Source organism: Saccopteryx leptura, chromosome 1, assembly GCF_036850995.1.
Source record: "Saccopteryx leptura isolate mSacLep1 chromosome 1, mSacLep1_pri_phased_curated, whole genome shotgun sequence".
NCBI classification, from domain to species: Eukaryota; Metazoa; Chordata; class Mammalia; order Chiroptera; family Emballonuridae; genus Saccopteryx; species Saccopteryx leptura.
Window position 1 is genome coordinate 49,320,332 of NC_089503.1, and position 23,817 is coordinate 49,344,148.

Genomic DNA, 23,817 nt, shown 5'->3' on the forward strand with positions numbered 1-23,817 from the left:
TAAAAAACAAAAGATGTTCCAGCCTCATCTTGTACTTTCTATATCCCATCCCTAGAAGCCCTCATTTCTCCAAGGAGCTCTAGATCTATTTATTGGAAAACAGTATTTAGAAACTAAAATCTGTGTGCACAGTGTGCTCAGTGCTACTGGACCATCATTATTTCCAGGCCTTTTCAATGACAAAGCTAAGAAAGAGATGTATGTTTATGCACATAGGTCTGTTTGACTATATATAAACATATACATATACATATCCATCCATCCATCCATCCATCCATCCAGTTTATTCCAATACTGCAATTCCAACACAGCACTGCATAGCTTATTCTGTTTTCTTCCTTTACGTGTTTGTAACTCTCTCCTTTGACAGTGAGAACGTGGACTCTCATTATTAACAATATATTTACTAATTTACTTAATCCTGGAATGCAGAGAAAGTATTTTCAGAATTGCTAATCCTCATGTCTATGCAAAAAGAAATCTACTCAATATTCACTTACAGTTCTTTTATTCCTTTAGCCTGAAGGAATTTAGTCCAAATGCTGCATACAAAAACTACTGGAGGTAGTTTCTTTTCGGCCCCTTCTGTCCATAGGCTTTCAATTGTACTCTTTATGTTTGTTACATATCTCATCTCTGTCCCTGTCACACCTGGCTTTTCCATTGCAGGGCCTCTCTGGGGCACCAGAGCACCTGAGCCCCCTTCTCTGAAGGGTTGTCTGGGGCTAGGCCGGGGCTTCCTCCTCTTGACTTTATTAGGTATCATTCCTTTATCCTCTTGTCAGTCCCAGAATGTGTTCACACATGCCCCCTTCGGTCTCTTTGTAGTTAAGGATTCATTCATTCTTAAGGAGTCCCTTGCTATCATTTTAATGGGATCCTGGGAAAAAAAAGAGACAGCTTATGCTCCCAGACTGCATCTTGAACCTGATACCCACAGACTCTAGAATTAGGGAAACTTGGGATTGCAAAGTAAGGCACTGGTCAGCTCCTTGACTTCTCCAAAGCTCAGATTCCTCATATAAGACATGGGATGAGAAGCCCTGCATCAAACGGATTAGGTGAGAACTGAACTAGACCTTAAATGTGAAGTTGCTGACACAGTATCTGGCATCAAGTTCAGTAAATGACACCTCTCATTGTCACCTGGATGCAATTCCCGCTAGTTTGGCCACTGATTTGTCCACTTGCTCCTCCAGGCTCTACTGCGGGGCATTGCACAGAGTCTCTATACAGTATGCGTGGGACAGGGAGGACAAAAGTGGCATTGCAGTCCTCTCAGCACTCAGCCCCTGAGTTGACAGTGTTCTTGGCAAGATGCCGCTGCTCCTGCCTTGGCCATAGGATGTGTTTTTGGCCTGGGACTTTGACATTTTTTCCCTGGCCTTGAGTTAGACGGCCTATGGGAAGTGCCCCCCTGAGCAGCATGCCAGTGTGCCTCCTGGCCTCTGTTTTAATGCTGAGAACGCATGATCATCTCTGATGGGCTTGAGTGATGAGCTGAAGATTTTGGTAGAGCGAGGCCAAATCCCTGTGTGGCTCCAGGAATGGGGATAAATATAGCCTAAGTAATTGCTCGTGTTCTTTTAAGGACTAAAAGCTTCAGGCAAGCTGTGAAGCTCCATGACCAGGACAGCAAGGGACACAGTTCCTTTTTTTAGAGCTGTGGTAAGCATTCCTTGTGCACTGCTGAGTCCTGGGCCTCTGTGATGCTATTCCCACTGAATATAGGGAGCGCCTTTGCTAGTCTACACCCCATGAAGGCAGGGATGGGCCCGAAGTGTCCCTACTGCATCCCATAATCCAACATGATGTTTGGCACACTAAAGGTGCTCAATACATGTTTAAAATGAATAAATGAGCAGTGAGAGGGCTATATTTTAAAAAATAACCCTTAGAATAAGACCTATAGTCTAGTTAACAGTAATGTACCAATGCCAACTTCTATGGGTTTTTTTTGTTTGTTTTACAGGGACAGAGAGAGAGTCAGATAGAGGGATAGATAGGGACCGACAGACAGGAACGAAGAGAGATGAGAAGCATCAATCATCAGTTTTTCCTTGCGACACCGTAGTTGTTCATTGATTGCTTTCTCATATGTGCCATGACCACGGGCCTTCAGCAGACTGAATAACCCTCCGCTCGAGCCAGTGACCCTGGGTCCAAGCTGGTGAGCTTTTTGCTCAAGCCAGATGAGCCGGCGCTCAAGCTGGCAACCCCGGGGTCTCAAACCTGGGTCCTTCCGCATCTCAGTTCGACGCTCTAGCCACTGCGCCACCGCCTGGTCAGGCCAACTTCCAGGTTTTGATACCCAAACATCCATGCACCCCTCGGGGGAAGCTGGGTGACGGGTACATGGAACTCCTTATACTATTTTTGCAACTTCCCATGTGTCTGTAATTATTCCAAAATAAAAAGTAAAGAAAAAAAATAACCTTTAGTCAGGCTCATACCAATACTCTGACATTTGGAGGAAGTGGTGCTGAAGGATGAATTGATGAAATCCCTGCCCACAGGAATATTTTTGTCTTATTATTTATCTTCAGATGTAAACATGATTTATTCTTATGATTCATGTGCTCACTTTGGCAGCACATATACTAAAAAACATTCTTATGATTCAAAACATTAAATGTATAAATAAGGTAGATGGTGGATACTCTTTCCCTCCATTAGTTTCTCTCCCCATGGGCAACTAATGTTAATGTCATTTCTTTCTTGCACTAATTTTAGTGAGATTGTGTGTATATACATATAATATATGTACTTGTGAGTGTGTATGTGTGAATATATTTGTATATGTATATTTATAGACTGTTATATTATCTTACTTTTCCCACTTAACCATATATCTTGGAAGGTTTTCATATCAGTACACAAAAAGCTGCCTTATCCTTTGTTTTGGCTGTACCCCATCATTTTTTATGGCCCTCAATTGGTAGACATTTATGTTGTTTCTAATTTTTTTTTCTTTTATGACAAAGCTGCAATGAATAATCTTGTTCATTTGTCATTTCCCAAGTGTGGGAGTGTGTTTCTAGAATAAATTCTTTAAAGTGGAACTGGGTCAAAGGATATCAGCCTTATCATCTTGATAATGCTAAATTGATTTCTATAGAGCTTGTTCCTTTCTACACACCCACCAATAATATGTCTAATGAAATGCTTGTGTTAATGAGGTGATTTTCAAAGTTATTTGATGACCTCTTTGTGAGTCTGGTGAAAGCTATGGGCTTATACACAAAGAAAACACAAATCACACAGTGTTTTGTACACACTTTTAGTTGGCTCAGAGACCCTTGAAAGTGATCCGTGAACCCTGGTTTATGAAGTCCTGCTTGAATGGAAGGAGGTATGGTACAAGGGAAAGAGCTTTAGGGCCAAACAACCTAATTCACCTCTCAGCTCTACCACCTACTGGCTGTAGAACATGAGGCGAGTTGTTTCACTTCTTCAAGTCTCAGTTTCCTTTTTGATGGAAACATACAGTAATTCTATTTCACAGGGCACTTTTGAGGATAAATACATATATAGAGAGCACCTAATATAGGGACTGAAACAAAGTAGGTGTTCAATATACAGTTGTCCCTGGCTGGTTGGCTCAGTGGATAGAGTGTCAGCCCAGCATGCGGAAGTCTTCAATCCCTGGTCAGGGCACACACGAGAAGCAGCCATCTGCTTCTCTTCCCTCCCTCTCCTCTTCTCTCTCTCTTCCCCTCTCGCAGCCAGTGGCTCTATGGTTCAAGTGTTGGCCCTGGACACTGAGGATAGCTTGGTTGATTCAAGCATTGGCCCCAGACCAGGATCGCTCAGTGGATTCCAGTCAGGGCGCAGGCAGGAGTCTATCTCTCTATCTCCCTTCCTCTCACTTAAGAAAAAAATATAAATACACATTTTTTTTATACACACACTCACACATCATCCTTCAAATGTACACAAAGCTGTTCGGTTCCATTTTAATCAATGTTTCTACATTGACTAAATTCAACAAGTAATTCTTGTTGAATTCACAAATCAGTCTTTGGAGCATCATTCCTAAAGTGGAGTCCTTGTACCAACAGCATAAGAATCACCCGAGGGCCTTAGCTGGGTAGCTCAGTTTGTTAGATCATCGTCCTAATACCCCAAGGTTGTAGGTTCAATCCCCAGTCAGGGCACACATAAGAAGCAACCAATGAATGCAAAACTAAGTAGAACAACAAATCAATGCTTCTCTCTCTCTCTCTTAAATCAGTCAATAAATTTTTTTTAAAAAGGTATCGCCCCAGGGCCTGAATTAAAATACAGATTTCTGGGTCCCACTTTAGATCCATGGAATTAGCATTTCTGGAAGAGGGGTCCAAACAGCTTCACACTTAGGGATTCTAATGCATAATGAAGTTGGAGAAACAGTGCTAACAAGTTTGGTAAACTCCTTCTAGTGCTTATCCCTGCAATTTAGTAGTTAACCACCCTGGGGTTTTGCTGGTGGGAGCCTGCACGGCATAGATGGTAGGTGTAGACACCTGAGAAAAAGCAGGATTAGTACACAGGACAGTTTCCTCTGGTTCTAGCTACAAAAATATAATTATTTATGGGTATAATAGACAGCATGCACTGCATTCCCATCAGGAATTTCTTTCATAACAACCAGGGAGGAGAGATAGTCCAGGACTGGATGCCTGTAGGAGGGCTGGGATGGGGGCACAGTGGACCAGGGTCAGTGGAGAAAGCCCGTCATGCCCGGGGTGCCTGATTTATGACCAGGAGCCGCAGCCAACAACCGTGCACAGCCAGGCAGCTGTCAATAGGAGGCCTTGAAGCACCAATCCCAAGAGCAGTCAGCATGACTGGGACCTGTGCTGGCTCGGGGCTAGCATTGCCCGATTTAGCAAATGAAAATACAGGATGTGCAGTTAAATTAGAATTTTAGATAAAAAAAAAACAAACCCTATTTTTTAGTAGAAGTACATCCCATGCACTATTTTAGACACACTTATATTTTAAAAAGCTATGTGTTGTTTATCTAACATTCAAATTTCAGCGGTTGTCCTGTATTTTATCTGGCAACCGTCACCAGGACTTCTCTGAGCAGTCTCTAATCTTAGGAGAAGGCTGGAGCCCCCATGTGACCTGCCAAGAACCTGGAGCTCCACAGTTGTGGTTCTAGGTGGGCACTGTACCCAGGATAGGTGAGAAAGGAGTACAGACAGGATGTGGACCTGCAGGAGGGCAGCCCTTCCTCACGGTGTCTAGGGAGGAGCAGGAAACAAACCGTGGGACTCGGCCCCTATGAGATGCGGATGCCAGCACCGTGCTAACCCTTTCACTGTTGTTTCATTCAATTCTCCTACAACCCTGTGAGAGAGGTGTAATTGCTGTTATTCCCACTTTAGAGATGAGGAGACTGAGGTGCCACAATGTTAAGACCGGTAGGCTGTTGAGCAGAGGAGCAGGGATTGAAGCCCTTGGAGCTGATGCCAGGTCTCTGAATAGATGTATCTCCCAGGCCCTTCTCTCTGGTAATCCCAAAGGTTCAAGGTGGGATCAGCCCCCACCCCCAAGTTCCCAGGACAGGAAATGTTCCCAGTTTCTCCTGGCTCAGGGCCAGGGTCTTATCCAGGCTCACATGCTGGCTGAAGATTACAGGCAAGGAGGCGGATCTGCAGAGTTCCTCTGGGTTCCTTTGGTCCCTGTCTGGCCGAGACAGTGCCCAGCGGCATGAGCTGCCCATGGGCATTGCCATGGGCTCTGTGGGTGCCCACGGGAGGGGCCCAGAGTGAGTTGTTGCTTCGCGGGCCCAGCCTGCCCTGAGCCCTGGGCTGGCCTGGCCGGCCTCCCCTGCCTTAGCCCCCTGAGCCGGGCCAGAGGGGGCTCCCAGAGGAGCTCCGGGCTCTAAGTCCCAGCCCCTGGGAGGAGGCAGGCGGCAGAGGCTCCACAGCCAGAGGCTTCTCAGCTCTGAGCTCCAGACGGAGCCAGATGTAACATTGACCTTAAATGGTAAAAGCTCCCCAGAGTGAAGAGAGGCTGGCCAGAGGAGGAAAGGGGAATAACTCAGTTTTAGGTAAGTTCTGCTATATCCAAGAATAACCTGCCTCTTCAGCCCAGGAAACAGAGGGAAACTTCTCCTCCTTAAAGGTACAGGGTGCTGGGATGGGGGCGCCTGACTCTAACTTTCCAGGGGTGTTGGCTTTGTTGGGTGACGTTTCAGCCGACTATATTTATGTCCTAATTTTTAAATAAGAAGTGAATCTTGCCAGTCCTAACTTAACTAAATCATGCTCCTTTTGCTTGCTGTTGGGAAACACGCACAGGTTAGGGTGAAAATGTGGGTTCTGACAGGAGGTCCCCACCCTCAGAATTCCTGTGGGCCCCTTTGGGGCAACAGAGTGTCCCCAGATTATGCAAGCCTGCACCGCCTGCTCCCCCAGCCCCAGCCTTGCTCTGTTTGCTGAGCCTCTTGCAGTCCCCCAACCACCCGGCCCATGCCCGCTCCCCTTCCCCTTTGTCCCAGCTGAGCCTCTTGCAGTCCCCCAACCACCCGGCCCATGCCCGCTCCCCTTCCCCTTTGTCCCAGTGCCGGCCTGGCCCTGTCTCCACCCCTGCCCTGCCCTGTTTCTGTTCCTGCCCCTCCTGTCTGTGTACAGGTCACAGACCCTGTTTTTATCTCTGTCCCCATCTCTCCTACCTCCAGCTTTGCCCCCCTGTTCTCTTTCCCTGCTCCCAGGAGGGGCTGGCTGCCCAGCCTGTGCCCTAAGCCCTGCTCACCTCCGGGAGCTCAGTGTCGAATCTATTCCAAAGTGAGGGGCACTCAGGCTGGCCTTCAGCAGAAGCCAGAGAGGGGCCCAGCTGTCTGGCTCCCCCCTGCTCAGTAACCAGTTGCAAAGCCTAGCCATGCTCTGTAGTTTGAGTAAACAGAGGGGGGTGTCTGGCACCCCCGGCCAGCACCCCAGCCTACAGAGCTCTGCAGCTGTTGTTCTCTTAAAACTCTTCAGGGTGCTCTTTGGGGGTCTTAGTGGGAAGTAAAGCAGCCTATGGGTTTGTCTGAGCTGGGTCTCCTGCAGGAAAAAAAGGAAGCTTCCCAGCACTGTGAGGTGGGGAGCACTAGGGAGTCAGAGCCAGCTAAGGGTTATGTTGTCCCCACCAGGGGGCAATGGCCCACTGGTGAAACGGGTGGAGTTGACTCCCCCAACCTCACCCCAACACTTCTATGGGGAGGAAACTCAGGTTAAGTGACTTGCCTGAGGCCAGACTGCTAAGAAAGAGCTGAGCTAGGACTCGAACCCAAGTCTGATGACTCCACCTCCAGTGCTCCTGCCCCTCATCACAGATGCGAGTGAGCACACTTCTGCCTTGAATGTGTCTTATGAGTTTTGACCTAATGGACAAAACTGTTGTCATCATTATATTTTTTGGTCCATGATTCAGTGGTGTGTGTGTGTGTGTGTGTGTGTGTGTGTGTTCACAGCTGATGTACCTTCCTATATACTGGGTTGTAAGGAAGACATTCCCTCTAAGATCATCTGGGAGGTATAATCATGTGCCAATTGCTACAACATGATCAATGATCTCTGTCAACATGTTTCTGGAAGAAAAAAAAGCAAACACATTGTTCTTACTATGCATCAAACACTGTTCTAAGCACGCCTCATGCAGTAATTTAAGACTTCCACAACCCTACAAAGCAAGGATCATTACTACTACCCTCATCTTGCAGATGGGGACATTTTAACACAAAGATGTCATCCCACAACTGGCATCTGACCCCAGGCTGCCTGTCTCTGGAGGCTCTGCTCTTACGTACCAAGCTCTGTTCCTCTCTGGTTGATACCAGGCCAGGGAAGGAAGCACCTATTCTCCCAACACTGCTCCTGGGGCTCTCTGCATGTGATATCATGGGCTCTTCTCAGTAATGCTGCGAGTGAGAAATCTTTACTTCAGTTTTACAGGTAAGGGCACTAGGACTAGGGGATGTTAAATGACTTGTCCAAGGCCACGCAGACACCAAGTGACAGAACGAGGGATTTAGCATCTTGGATGAGAATTGTTAGGACCATGTAATACCTTCCACTTAAAACTAATTTTCAGGGGGGTTCATAGTGTCAGGATGAGGGGTTCTGTGTGTCTTTGTGAGAGGAAGCCAAGTTTTGTGCCTGGTGGACTGAACTACGTGTACAATTCTTAGACTCTCAAACAGGCCCCACCTTTTCCCTCTGAGTCTTGGTAATAAAGGTGGATAGATTCATCCCACACCTCCAGCAGGAGTGGAGACTGAGCCCTGTGAGGGCAGAGACCTGTCTCATTCTCCACTGTGTGCCCTGAACCCAGAATGGTGCTGGAAGTATATCGTGCTCAGGATCATTATTTTTCCTTACGAAGAAATGAACATAATGTTCATAAAGTGTATTAGGGTTAAACAGGGTTGTGGGTCTATGAGGTATGTCAGCCTGATGATCAGATTCTTCCAATCTGGCCTGAGAGGAGGCAAGGTGGGTGTCTGAAGTAATCCACCCCCTCCATACCCTGCCATCTCTCTTGGGTAGCCCCACGGAGCCACTGGGCTGTCCCCTCAGCCACCTTCTCTGTGGCTTGACAGTCAGCAGAGGGATTTGCTGACCGAGGAGGAACAGAGGCATGGATTGATGGAGAGGAGAGACCTGGGAGTCCCAGACTCTGCCCCTGCCCCTTGGGGAGCGATGGGAGTCAGGGGAAGGAGCTAGAGAACGGAGTCTTTGTAAAGTAAACGTAACAGGAGGGAGAGAAAATCGATATATATTGAGTTCCCACCTGGTGCCAGGAGCTGTGCTAGAACCATTATTTAATTTAATCCTTGTGATGGAGATGAGGACACTGCAGCTGAAAGAGGGGATGTGACATGCCCAAGAGCACCCACCTGGTTGGTGAGGAGCGGGGGTTCTAGACAGGCCGCTTCCATCTGAAAGAGGCACTTCCTGTGTTAGATACCACCTGCCTCTAGATGGTAACCCAGCTCTCAGGGTAGTTATCCAGTGTCACAGGCCAAATGATGGAAAACTTAACAGCAGAGGGAAAGGGGACGTGGTGCTTGCCCTGTGGGCCTTGGAGGCCAGGCACTGAGTTCAGACCCAGGGTAGCGTCACTGGTGGGGCCTTCAGACTCGGAGCCTTAGCGGAGGCAAAGTGACCTTGGATGAGCCCTGACTTCTCTGTGAGGGCCTTCTCCAGGGGAGAAGGAAAGCAGGTGACAGTCAGCCAGACAGAAAACCTCTCCCCCAGTTGGCCACAAAGGTGAAAACCAGTTTGTGAAGGCTAGGCTTAATCAGCTCTGGTCAGTTTCTACTTAGTGTTTTTTATTTAAAATTTTTATTTAAATTTTTTTTTCTGATAATAAAAGTAGTATATGCTCTTTGTTAAACTTTCTTAGAAAATATAGCCCTGGCCGGTTGGCTCAGCGGTAGAGCGTCGGCCTAGCGTGCGGAGGACCCGGGTTCGATTCCCGGCCAGGGCACATAGGAGAAGCGCCCATTTGCTTCTCCACCCCTCCGCCGCGCCTTCCTCTCTGTCTCTCTCTTCCCCTCCCGCAGCCAAGGCTCCATTGGAGCAAAGATGGCCCGGGCGCTGGGCATGGCTCTGTGGCCTCTGCCTCAGGCGCTAGAGTGGCTCTGGTCGCAATATGGCGACGCCCAGGATGGGCAGAGCATCCCCCCCTGGGGGGCAGAGCACCGCCCCTGGTGGGCGTGCCGGGTGGATCCCGGTCGGGCGCATGCGGGAGTCTGTCTGACTGTCACTCCCTGTTTCCAGCTTCAGAAAAATGAAAAAGAAAAAAAAAAAAAAAAAAAAAAAAAAAGAAAATATAGAAATTAGTATAAATAAGAAATTTGAAAATAAATACAAGAAAATAGAAAAAAATCCCTCTAGAATCCTTTTACTCAGAGAAAAATATTATCAATACTATGGTATTTCTTTCTTTCAATGTCTCTATATTTTATATGGTCTTACTATCTGTGGTTTTATAGTCTTCTTTTAAACAATTTTTAAAGACTTGTCTTTTTAGAGCAGTTTTAAGTTCACAAGAATATTGAGTAGAAGGTACAGAGATGTCCTGTGGACCCCCAGGCTCCACCTGTGCATAGTCTCCCCAGTTGTCAACCACCCTCCTGCCCCACCACGGAGGAACATCTGTCACAACGAACGAAGCTACACTGACCCATAATTACTACCCAAAGTCCACAGTTTACACTGAGATTTATTCTGGGTGTTGTGCCTTCTGTGAGTTTAGACAAATATCTAAATGACCTGTATTTACCATTATAGCACAGAGTATTTTCATTGCCTCAAAAATCCTCTATGTTTCACATATTTATCCCCCCTTCTCTCCTAACCATAAACACTGATCTTTTCATTTTAAAAAAATTGATTGATTTTAGAGAAATAGAGAAAGGCGGTGGAGGGAGAGGGGGAGGGGAGAAGTATTCATCTTGTTGTTCCACTTAGTTGTGCATTCATTAGTCGCTTCCCATATGTGCCCTGGCCGGGGATCAAACCTGCAACCTTGGTGTTTTGGGATGGTGCTCTAAACAACTGAGCTAACTGGCCAGGACCACAATGATCTTTTTACTGACTCCAATGTTTTGCCTTTTCTAGAATGTCATATAATTGGAATTATATAGACTGCTCACAAAAATTAGGGGGTCAAGGAATGTGCAGAAACTCCAGTACTTTCAGCCTTTTGTATAGTGCATTTTCACCAATGAAATAAAAGTTGGTTTTACATCTCATTTGCATAATTGAACGACTTTCTTTGACTTGTCGTTTGCTTTTCTGATGTTCTTGTTTAATATAAAAAAATCAAATGCTTCTTTATCACCTCATATTCATTTTGAAATATCCCTTAATTTTTGTGAGCAGTATATAATATTGCCATTTCAGATTGCTTCTTTCACTTAGTATTATGCATTTAAGTTTTCCCCCTTTTCATGGCTTGTTAGCTCATTTCTTTAGCTTAGTTCTGAATAATATTCCTTTGTCTGATGAACTACAGTTTATTTATCCACTCACCTAATGAAGGGCATCTTAGCCTGCTTTTTTAAAGTGTTCATTCTAGCATGATCATTTTTCTATGTCATTAAAGATACTTCAAAGCATGATTTTTCAATGGTTGTCTAATATAGAATAATTTTAGCTGTGCAGCAGTTTAATCATTATTCCTCTCGTTAGACATTTACAAATGTGGTTTTCTTTGGGGACAGTCTCAGTGGCATACACGTGATGGCCTTTCCATATATTTATGGAATTTGGAAGTTTGGCTCCCAGAGGGGGGCTTGTTTGGTGTGGCCCATGGTGTGGGTGCAAGATGGTGATAAGTAGAATACTGACTCAGCTAAGCACGTACACTCACATCAGGAGAACATTCTTCCCTTTCAAGCTCTGTTCAGTCCTTCAGATGAGGGAGAAACCCTTCATCCGAGGTAGCCCAGGAGTGAGGGTGCTTTAGGACCTTTAGCGCTAAAATAGAAAGTCCCAGGCAAATCAGGACAAGTTGTTCTTGTCTGAGCTTGGAGTGCTTTGTACACCTTTTGGACACTTGCTTGTCTCCCTTCTTGACACAATGAGAACAAGCTTTGGATCTAGAGCTTTTGTCAGACAATAGCTAGAATTTAATAACTGTTTTCATTTAATTCACTTTTACAGCTCTTCTCTATTTGGGATATAAGTGGTATAGATTTTCCACTTATAGTTGGGATATAAAGTTTCCTTTTTAAATAATGTAATGACAGGAGTAGCTAACGCTTATTGAATGCTTACTGCATGCTAGGTGCTGTTCTGATGCTCTACCTGAAGTATCTCATTTGGTCCTCACACCAACTCCTTGAAGTAGTTACTATTATTATTCCTGTTATACAGATGGGGAAATTGAGGCACAGAGAGGGTAAGAAACTTGCCTAACAACACAAAGATGGTCAATGGCAGAGCTGAAATTTCTTTTTCCTTCTTCCTTCCTTCCTTCCCTCCCTCCCTCCCTTCCTTCCTTCCTTCCTTCCTTCCTTCCTTCCTTCCTTCCTTCCTTCCTTCCTCCCTTCCTTTTTTCTTCCCTTCCTTTTTTTTGTGTGTATGAAAGAGAGAGGGAGAGAGAGAGACAGGAAGGAAGAGAGATGAGAAGCATCAACTTGCAGTTACATCACTTTTAGTTGTTCATTGATTGTTTCTCATATGTACCTTGACCTGGGGGCTTAAGCCAGAGACCTTGGGCTTCAATATAGCAACCTTTGGGCTCAATCCAGTGACCTTGGGATCATGTTTATGATCTTGTGCTCAAGCCAGCAACCCCATCCTCAAGCTGGCAAGCCTGTGTTCAAACTGGTGACACACAGGTCCCAGGTTGACGCTCTATTCACTGCACCACCCCAGTCAGGCAGAGCTGGGATTTCAACTCTGGCTTTCTGGTTCATTGCCAGCCAAGTTAAAGAATATTAAATTAATAAATGTATAGGTGGCACACAGATGTGGCAGAGATTTGAGGGTGGTGTGCAGATGACTCAAGTTTAGGAAACACTGACTTGGGGGAAACCACATCCTATAAGCAGGGGCACTAGTGAGTGCAGGTGGGCGGAAGCTGAGCCAGCCCAGCAAAACCCAGGAACATCAGGAACCTGCAGGCTGGCAGGAGAGCCAGAGAGGACGAGAAGATACACTGCCCACCGCGGGGCTGCAGGCCTGGGATGTGGTGCAGAGGGCATGGTGGCTGCTTGGAAAAGGGACACATGGAGGCTATGGGGAATTCTGCCACTGACAGGCTAACAGGGAGGATGTTTCCCGAGAGTCCAAGGTTCCTGGTTCATCAGGAACAGAAGAAAACTTGAAGACCCCTTGACTTGGCTTATACAGGCGTGGTCAAAAGAGCACTGGCCTTGAGCTGAGAGGCAAGTTCAGTGCCTACCAGCTCCTCCCTCCCTGTCACAGCGGGAAATGGCGCCGCTGCTGATCTGCTGGTCACCTCAAGCTTCACCTGATTTCTCTGAGCCTCGGTTTCCTCCCCTATAAAGCAGAGACAATGATGGCAGGGTTAAACTCCTCAACCCAGGGACTGTTCTTAGCACCCAGTGAATGCTAGCTAATGTTGTTTCTAGCCTCTAGGTGTTCCCTTTCAGGAAGTCCATCAAGGAGACTCTGCACTGAGTTTGAAGCTCTGACTACCCAAAATTCTGGGTCCCCTTCTCACCTCCATTAATGCCCCAAGAGAGCGGCAGACTTATTCTTTAGATGACTGGCCATTGGTACCTGGTGAGGTCTCTAAGAAAGCCCGGTAAAATTCACCTCCTCCCTCTAAGTTATAAGGCTTGTTGAAAAGTCAGTCTAATATCACCCTTATGAGAGAAAGCTTGTATTGGAGAATGTGGTTTATATCAGCAGGAAATTAGGCTTTCTACCATTAAATTAAGCAGACTTACCCAAACCCCAGCTCTCTGTAGTGCCCTCTGGTGGCAGCAGGCCTCTTTGACTCTTGGAGCATGAAGGGGGGGTGGTACAACAGAATGTCTGTTCCCTGAAGGCTGCTCACTCTTAAGAGAAAAGGAAGAGAAAAAAACAGTGAGAGTCTGCCATAGCCATCCCTGTTGCCACTTTCTAAGCTGAAATGAAGCTAGCATATAAGCGGGGGTCCCAGGATGTCAGCTTGGCTCCGTCTCTTAAATGTTGTGCCCTTGAGCAAACCACTTCTACTTTCTCAGGTCTTGCTTTCCTCATCTGGGAACTATACACCCACCAAAGCTCGGTGATTCATTCTAGTAGTTGCATGAATGAAGCTATCCCGGAGCGATAATTGTGTCAGATACCTTGTCTGTGACAAGGAGGGCCTGCAGGTGCGTTAGAAGAGTCAGCTATTACTGTTCACTCTCTAAAAGCCCCATGCTGTGCCTTTAGGGACAGTCAGAACTGGCATCATGTCCAAAGTAAATGGAACACTGTGTTTTTAAGAAAATATTTACTGCTAAAGGGAATGCCTATTCATTCTCTTATTAACAAAGCATTTGACTCATGCTTTGGATGTTTGTAGCTCAGATCAGAGATGATAGTCTTTTGTTTGTCACTAACAAAAGCAGTCTCTGGAGCCTGGTCCCACTCCTCTCACACCACAGGCCAGCTGCGCTCGGCTGCAGCTCCAGGGAGGTGGGTATGTCCTATGGAGTTGGGGAGCAGGGGCAAAGAGACTGGGTTTCAGTTCTTTGGAAGAGATGTACCTCACAGCACCAGAATTTGGGGTACCTCTAGGAGCTCCATAAGCAGAGATCTGGAGAATTTGAGCAGATGCAGGCATGTGCTCAGACCACATCTCCTGTCCTCTCCCCGGAGAACCATGGGGCCATGTTACCTGTGTGATGTTTTGTGATTTCACAGTTTTGCACACAATAGGAAGGAGGCACAGCCCCTCCCACACAGGGAGGGACACCACCATGTTAGGATTTCTAGGGGCCCTAGGCATGTTTGTTATCATTGACTTCTTACTTAAGAGATTTATTTTATAACTCTGTTGGTGTAGATAAATACATACATTAATAGGATCTATTTAAACATTTGCTTTGACCAAATAGTTTATTTTGTATTCTGATTTTAAAAGAAATGAGAACATTTTCATGAGCACTGGGCACTGCTCCTATCGTACTTCCTGGATAAGTCAGCCCTGCCCCACCACCTCACCATCCAGAGCGTGGTCCGGGGACCCGCAGCATCAGCGTCACCTGGGAACTCGTTAGAAACGCAGGCTCGTGAGTGCAGCCTCAGACCTGCTGAGTCAGAGTCACAGCTTGGCAAGGCCCTCAGGTACTTTGTGCTCACACTGTAGTCTGAGACATGCTGCCTCTTACAGTGTGCATGACACTGCTGGGAATACCTGAATCACAGGTCACATTGGTACTCCAAATTACAGTGAGGAGTTTAATAACAGAAAATCCTAGATGGAAGACATATCTGGCATTAAATGGTCACGTAAATGTTAACACTTCCTGAATGGCCCTGTCTGCCAAAGCTGTCCTCTTATCCAATCGGTGCTTTTACACCGCTCAGTGGAGAAGTGGAAGCTAGGGAAAGGGGCTGCATTTGCTTCTCAATTAGTTCTTCCAGCTTTCCAGTAAGCACTTAGCCTCCAGAGCCATCTCAGCACAGGAAGAGATGGATGCAGGAGGCGAGGGCTCTGCCCCAACCCAGAGGTAACACAGTCTGTTGGCCATACCTAGTTCTACAGCCCCAACCAACTGCAAAGGATTCTGGGAAATGCAGAGATGTGCAGGAATATTCAAGGAGTGCTACCCATCTCTGCCACAGGCAAAGAATTAGTACGGCAAATACCAGCTCCCGCAGAGCCTGAGGCCTCCCAGAGGCGAGCAATTAAGGAGGGAGGGAAGTATCAGTTGGGCACCAGAGGAAAAAGGCTTTGGCAACCAGCATCATACAGGAATTCTTAGCATCCCACTCAATGCTGGATATATACTGCTCACAAATGACAAAATATCCCCTAATTTTTGTGAGCAGTATATGTTCCATGTAGAGTTTTCTGTTACAGAACATTTTGTTAGAGGGTGGAGGTGGCCATCCCAAATCACATTAGATTTAAGATTATGGGTCTGTTGCAGTAGTTGCTGTTGATTAGCCTAATTTACTCTCCAAGCACCCTCTCTCATTTCCCCCAAAAGGGAGGATACTTACCCCGTCATTGGTGCTGTCCTCTCCCTGCTTTGCCATCCGCCTTCCCTGCCTGCTTAGTGCTCTACCCCTCCCCTCTCTGTGCCTTGTCCCCAGATTAGAAGCCTGTTCCACTCTATGTTATAGGGATGGAAGCTCGAGATCCCACTGGAAAGTAAGTTGGATTTAGAATCTCGGTCTCTAACCTTAAGCATCTGTCTGGAGGAAGAAACAACGAAGCAGAAGTAGAAGCCCTTCCCAGCCACCCTAGGCAGGGTGATTCCTGGGGAGCCATGACCATCTTTAACCTGCTTCACTCCATCTTCCTTGAGCAGTTTTATGAAGCGAGGCCGCTGTGCCCTGGGGGCTGGAGTGCCAGGTGTGGGCTATGCCCCCGATGGGTGTGGGAAACGCCCTTCAGCACAGCTCTGGAGGGATGCAAGATGCCAGCTAACACTTCATGAGCACCAATTATGTGCCAGACATTGTTCTCAGAAGTTTATGTGTGTTACGTAATCTGAATGAATATCTTTACCCATGATTTACAAGTGAGGAAACTGAGGAACAGACAGATGAAGCCACTTGCCCAAGGTCATGCAGCCACCATGTGGCACTGCTGGGACAGGACCCCAGGTGGCCTGGCTCCAGAGCCCACGTGCACACCCCCTCTGCTCTGTCACCCTGGACACTTACTAATCTCAGAGTGGCTCTATCTAGAGCTTTGAGGAGGACACGTGAGATAAGTTTTTGGAAAACCATTCCCTGGTCAAGTAAGTGTGGGAAATACTTTACACTTTCTCTCCCTCTTGCAGATTTATAGTACATAGCTACTTTTTATTATTATCACTATTTTCCATATTTGCTTCTTAAAGGCTAGGAAGTCCTGCAGGACAGAAACCTGGAAAAGGCTGATATCCCCAAATGTATTGAAACTTGGAAACCTGTGTTTTCACAGCTCCTTGTTCACACCATCACTGAGAATGGGGGTTGCAGAGAACAGATTTTGGGAGAAGCTGGCTAAGGACATTCCTCCTTGCGTGGATGCAAGGTGGGTGGTGTGGCATCTGGAAAGCCCTCACTGCTGGCAGAACGGGGAAGGCAGGTGCTAAGTGGGCCAGGCCAGCCCCGAAAGCTTCTCCGTGAAAGGCAGACAGTGGCTGGAATGTGGACAGCATGGGTTCAGCCTGTTTCCAATCCCACTTGGCTACCCATCGCCTCTGTTACTCTAGAAAAGTCACGGCACCATGCTAAATCCCAGTTTCCTTATTTGCAAGCTAACATTCACCTCTCAGTATAGTTGGGGGATTGAATGAATGAATATGCCTAAAGTGTTAGGGGCATGATTACACCTGAGATGAATGGTGAGTGTTGTTATCATTATCTGTCGTCCACTTTGCTTGCCTTCTTTTTTAGTTTCCTATGTGTTCCACCTGGAAGTAAGAAGTACTAGGTTTGGAGGCTTCCAAGTAGCAAATTGGGCCCAATTCCACTGTGTCAGATTGGAGGTCATTGTGCCTCTTCTCCGCTCCAAAGAGGTCAGGGGGCTCCCCACTCCAAGCCATAGATCCTACCTGAGAAGGGAAAGACGAAGATCCTCAGGTTGATTTTGGGTGAACAGAAAAATAGGGTGGACATTTCAAGAGCTGAGGTTTCACTTGTGGACCACACTCTGACTTAGCTTCACATCAACATCAAAAGGGAGCATTAACCCAGGATTCCACAAGGTCCCAGAAAATCCAGAAAAGGCAAAAGTACAGGCAGAACCTGCCCTCGGAAAAAGGTTTTGATTATAAATGAGGTCCCAACTGGCCCAGTGTGTACAGAAGTCTGTGCTGGCATTGATCAGAAACCTAGCAAGGGGATTTCTAAACAATGGTGAATCTGAATGGAAGTTTCAGAAGGTTATTCTTTTTTTAAAATAAAAGACCTTGGACAGAGAAGCAAATTGGAGAGATGGCCACTGTGGTAGTGTGGAAAAGTCACTGGATAGGGGGGTGGTGGTCAATATCAGCTGCGCCCTTAACAGCTGTGACCTTGTTAAGTTACTTCACCCCACTGAATCTCAGCCTCCTCATCTGGAAAACAGAAATAATAATATCTACCTTATAATATTGCAGTGAGGAAATTAAATAGTGGACAGGATATAACTTAGTCAATGGAAAGCACTGAAGAGCCAGAGGTCAATATTAAAAACTAGGAACACCCTTTAGTTTGCCATTGGAGACAGCAATCAAGATAAACAGGTTTTACAAAGTCATTGGTGAAGTCAGCCAAGGAGGCTGGACGCTGGTGAAGACTGGAAATGGCAAGTGTAGGGGGCTTCCTGGGAAACACAGAATTACCTTACGACCCAGCCATATCACTCCTCGGCACGAACCCAAAGGAACTGAAAACAGGTGTTCCAATAAAAACTCGTGCAGTAATGTTTATAGCCGCACTATTCACAAGTGAAAAAGTGGAAAACAGCCCAAATGTCCAACGACAGATGAATGGATAAACAAAATCTGACATATCCATGCAATGAACTATATTATTCAGTCATAAGAAAGAATGAAGCCCCGATCCATGCGACAACATAGATGAACCTTGAAAACATTGTGTTAAGTGAAAGAAGCCAGACACAAACACCACATATTGTATGATTCCATTTATATGAAATACCCAAAATAAGCAAATCTGTGGAGACAGAAAGCAGACTAGTGATTTCCAGGGCCTAGAGATTGTGGGTGGGGAGAAGGAGAAATAGGAAGCAACTGCTTAATGCATTTGAGGTTTCCTTCTGGGGCGATGAGAAAGTTCTGGAACTAGATAGTAGTGTCATGTGCACAGTAGAATGAATGTACTTAATGCCACCAAATTGTACACTTCAAAATGGTTAAAACTGTAAATTATGTTATGCGTATTTTACCACAATTTTTCTTTTAAAAACGTTTTCTGGTGAAGAATGTGACCCAAAGGTCAGAATCCACTCTTCTAGAGTGTGGTTGAGGAGAGCGGCAGGGCATTAGACTTTGTTGCTGAAAGCTGAAGTCTTGTGTCAACAAACTGACCAAGAGCCTATGTTGGCAAACCTTGTGCAAGGCCCCAAGGGGTTTCACAGCTGAGTAAGACATGCTCTCTGCTCTCAAAATGGCTATTCAGTACATCAGTCCCATGTAAGAACAGAGTGACAGGCGCTATACATAACAGGGGAGTAAATTCGGGGAAGTGAGACATTCATTCTGCCTTGGCCATCTATAAAGGCTTCTTGGAAAAGAAGATCGCTGAGTAGGTGGGCTTTTGGCAGGTAGGTTAGAAGTGGAAGGTTTTCCTGCAGAAAGCACAGGGTGGGAGAGTGGGAGGCATGTTTCAGAGTGGGGGCCGGGCACAGTATGGGGGGAGCCAGGGAGAAGGGTCTTGAGAGATAGGCTCAAAAGGGAGTTAAGGTTGCCAGGACAGTCAATCTTAAAAGTTCTCATCACAAGCAAAACAGTTTTTGGTAACTATATATGATGACAGATGTTAACTAACAAATCAATAGTTATACACCCCAAACTAATGTTTTATGTCAGTTATATCTCAATTTAAAAAAAAAGAGAAGAAAATGAAAATTGGGGTCAAATGTGAAGTGCTTTGAAGGGGCGCCTGAGGAAGCCGGGGGCTTGGTTTCCAGGCAGTAGGGAGTCAAGGAGTCCTGTAAGGTGAGGAGTGAGATGACTAAGCCCGTGTTTGAGATGACCAGGGTGGAGGAAGACAGGCTGAAGGGAAAGAGAACTGGGGACAAGGAGGTGAGCTATGGCATCGTCTCCGCAGGGTCAAGGAGGGTCTCTCCCTCCCAGCCTCCCAGCAGTGTCAGCGGGAAGGGGGAAGGTAAGCCAAACCTGGTGGGCTTTGCATCAGCCAAGATTCTTACTTGGAACAGAAACTTGTTCAAATTTGATTAGACAATGACCGGGATTTTCTGAATCGCATAATTGGGAAGTCTAGCGCAGTTTCAGATATGGCTGTTCCCATGGGGCTCATTCCCTCTGTCTTTCAATTGTCCTTGGGATTGGATCTCCTCTCAGCTGACCACTCCCTCGTGGGGGCACCGTGGCTCTTGCAGTTTCCAGGTTACATCTTCTCCTCTCAGAACCTCCGGAATCAAGAAATCCCCTAAGAGTTTCAGAAAAGTTGCCAAATCGAATTTATTGGCTTTGTCTGAGTCATAAGTTTATGCCTCAGTTAATCATCAAGGCCAGGGGCATGGGGTGTTCTGATGGGCCAGGGCTTGTGACAGGCCCACTCCTACAGTGGCGTCAACCACCCCCCGCCCCAAGAACAGGGACACTGAGGGTGCTCCTGATACCAGAAGAGGGAGCACTGGGTGCTAAGTGGGCAAAAATTTCAGATGTCCCCTCAAAGCACCAACTCTGTACCAAGTAGTTTATATGTCTCATTTCATCCTCTCAACCATCCGAACATAGAAACAATTGTCTCCATTTTTCAGAGGAGGAAACTGAGGCTGTAAACAAGCTTGTCCTCAATCCCCACCCCTCAGGTACCTTCTCTGTTCTGAGCTGCATGGCATCTCTGAGGGAGGCAAAGAGACCCACGGGCAAGGGTGACAGCTAAGAAAATGAGAACTAAAGTGCATGATCTTTAAGTCTAGAGACATGCAAACCGCATTTCAATCAGACAGCCTGTGCAGGGGTTATAGATCCTGGCTGCTCGTTAGAAGCTCAGAGGTCAGTCTCCATGAGGCAGGAGAGATGCTCATTGCCTGCATCATTCCTGTCCCATGGGTGAGCAACTGGAATCATGGTTGAGTAGGGGTGGTATGAATCTCTAGGCACGGGAGTGACCTGGCGGCCCTTCAGAAGTGTTCACTGCAGACAAACTTCATGAACACCACAGCATCCCTACCCTTAGCAAGGCATCAAAGGAGAGGGGGACGGGGCATTGGTTAGGCAGGGAAGAGGCAGTAAAGGGCATTCCACACATGGAACTCAGGAGGTACAAAGGCATGGAGGCAAGCTTGGAGTGACAAGTCTTCATGATAACAAAATTCCCTGGGAAATTTTGTCAGAGAAAGATAAACCGCTGTAGAAATGGCTTCTTTGCCATTGCAACAAGCCAGAGCTCAGGACCCCCAGGTGATTCTGCCTCCCCAGGCTTCATTTCAGGAATTAATTCACAATTAATGGCTGAGAGACATCCAGCCACCTCTCCAAGGGGTCCTCTCTGTTCTTCTGAGCCATATGCTGGGTTAAAGGCCTTTGGCTTGGTAGCAGCAAGCATAATAAATCTTGAGTGTTTCCTGTTTGTGGAGCAGGGCAAATGATGCAGGGTTGAGGGGGCTGGGTAGCAGTAAATGGAACCAGCGAGTATAAAGGTTGCTCAGACCCAAACTGAGGTCTGACACAAGGCACTCTGGGTGAATAAAGATGTTCTAGAAATGCTGACATTCCCAGGGGACTAGCCTGGCTCAGGGTGGAAGACAATTTTAGATGCTCTGACTACTATTTTTGGAGCCTGGATCACATTAATTCACTATGGCTCCAAATGGTGGGCTGCCGGGGAGGTCGTCGGGGCCTGAGGGCCATTTCCCAGCACAGCTCTGGTTCAGCCTGCCCAGAATCTGCAGGCCAGTGCCTCCCTCCACCACCCCAGGCTCTGGCTGGCCATGCATTTTCTAGTTACGGGATGGCACACAGCACCCAAAGCACCCAACACTAACTCCTCCAAAAAGAATCCTTTGTAAACTGATACAAATAAATGGACCGCTGTTTAGGCTGTGACTGACGGCTACTTCAGCAAATTGTGCAGCCTGGACTCTGGCAAGTCTGAAGTTCGGAGAAAAGGGATCAGAGCAGGAGACATCCAGAAGCTTCTTTGGCCTTCCCTTGTCAGAGTTGATTGATTTAGGCAGGGAGTGGACACTGCAGAGAACAGTCAGCTTTTCTGTTGAGCTGAGATTCCCTCTCATGTGCCTGTCAGCCACAGAGAAGCCACAAGACAGGGGAAATGGGCATCATGTGCCTTAACTGGGCCAGGTCTGGATGGGGTGAGAGGAGAGTGGAACAGTTTGTTCTGGGAGCTCTCCAGCTGAAAGCCCAGAGGAACAGCGCCGGTGTGGTGTGCGTTAGCAGGCCGCGCTCTGTTTCCGAAGCCAGACCTCACTGATGAAGAGGAGAGTATGAGGCATCTCCAGACGTAGGGATGAATCCTGTTCTTGAGCTCTGTTTCACAGAGACTCCAGGGGGAGAATAAAAGATGGCATTCCCATTTGTGCCCATACTTCTAAAAACACAACATATATTAGAATGTCTTTGTTAGAAGAACCCTGCAAAAATGATTTGACTTTTGGGAATGTTGCCATGTTGAGTGTGGTGTATGTGAGTGTGTGTTGTGTGTGTGCACATGTGCAGGCATGTACCCTGTGTATTTCTGGAGCATCTTGAACTACTGCCTCCCAGCTCTCATGACCCACGCTCGTAATTGCCTGACTGCTGCTCCGTCTCTTACCGCTGAGCTCAGCTAGGCCTACCTGGTTTACTACCAGACGCAGAGCTTGGCACTTCGTAGGTGCTCAGTAAATGATTGCTAACTGGGAAGATGGACAAGTGGTCTGCACGTGCATCGCAGTGAGTTTCTCTCTCTTTGGGGGCATAGTCTTGTTTCCATATTTCTATGTGTCTGTCTCTCTGAGCTCGTGTCCCTTGTCCCTGCATCTCCTTCTATTGCTGCTCTTAGTCTATCTGTTGTCTCCTCTTTGTTTCTCACCACTTAACCCCATCCCAGACACATTCACGTGTACTCCATTTCTTTTCTTCAAGCTGTTTTCTTAAATTACATACACTCCAGAATTTTAGTGATGGAAGGAAACTTAGAAATCCTCTAGCTAAACTTCCATATTTTATGTTTGAGAAAACGTGTCCAGATTGGTCACAATGTAGTAAGGACAAAAGCTAGTTTTCCTTTTTCTTCTCCTCCTTTTCCCTCTCTTCCTTTTCCTCCTCTTCTTTAGAAGTTTTATTTTTAAACCTTTTATAAGATATAATTCACATACCATTACAATCAACCCATTTCAGATGTATAATTCAATGGTTTTAAATATTTTCAGAGAATTGTGTAGCCATTACCACTATTTTTATCACCCAAAAGAAACCCTGTACCTATTAATTGTCACTTCTCACTCCCCCATCCGTCCAACCTTAAGCAACCACTCTGCCACTGTCTATCTTTACATTGCTCTGTTCTGGACATTTCTTATAAATGTAATTATGAAATATATGATCTTTTGTGACTGGCCTTTTCACTTTGCCTAAAGTTTTCATGGCCCGTCCATATTTTAGCATGTATCAATAATTCATTCCTTTTTATGGTTGAATAACATTCCGTTGTGTGGATAGACCACTTTCTGTTCATCTGTTAGCTCGTTGAACATTTGGTTTGTCTCCACCTTTTGGCTATTATGAATAAGGCTGTTATGACCATTGTGTACATGTTTTTGTGTGGACACACATTTTCATTTCTCTGGGTATATATCTAAGGAGTAGAATTGGTGGATTGTATGACAAATCTTTGTTTAACCTTTTGGGGAACTACCAATTTGTTTTCCAAAGTGGCTGTATCATTTTACATTTCCATCAGCAATGAATAACAGTTCCAATTGCTTCACATCCTTGCCAGTACTTGCTCTTATCTGTCTTTTTTATCTTAGCCATCTTAATGGGTGTGAAGTAGTGTCTCATTGTTGTTTTGATTTGTACTTCTCTGATGGCTAATAATGTTGAGCATTTTTTTTATTGGTCATTTGTATATCTTCTCTGGAGAAATGTCTATTTAAATCTTTTGGCCACTTTAAATTGTTGTCTTTTTATTATTGGTTTGTGAGAGTTCTTTATATATACTTATATATGGCCCTGGCCGGTTGGCTCAGCGGTAGAGCGTCGGCCTGGCGTGCGGGGGACCCAGGTTCGATTCCCGGCCAGGGCGCATAGGAGAAGCGCCCATTTGCTTCTCCACCCCCACCCCCTCCTTCCTCTCTGTCTCTCTCTTCCCCTCCCGCAGCCGAGGCTCCATTGGAGCAAAGATGGCCCCAGCGCTGCAGAGCGTCGCCCCTGGTGGGCGTGCCGGGTAGATCCCGGTCGGGCGCATGCGGGAGTCTGTCTGACTGTCTCTTCACGTTTCCAGCTTCAGAAAAATACAAAAAAAAAAAAAA

The 23,817-nt window shown here is 46.3% G+C and overlaps 1 protein-coding gene across 8 annotated transcripts in view; it reads left to right on the top strand.

The window, feature by feature from the left end:
- Positions 1 to 5,742: 5,742 nt before the first annotated feature.
- The window catches only part of IRAG1 (inositol 1,4,5-triphosphate receptor associated 1), a 133,313-nt gene continuing 115,238 nt past the window's right edge, over positions 5,743 to 23,817 (top strand). For 5 of the 8 annotated variants that reach the window (XM_066365812.1, XM_066365826.1, XM_066365829.1 and 2 more), the window contains exon 1: positions 5,743 to 6,117. The gene's annotated coding sequence lies outside the window, so the exon portion shown is untranslated. The remainder of the gene's footprint in view (positions 6,118 to 23,817) is intronic. The other 3 variants (XM_066365822.1, XM_066365835.1, XM_066365848.1) reach the window with 2 other exon arrangements.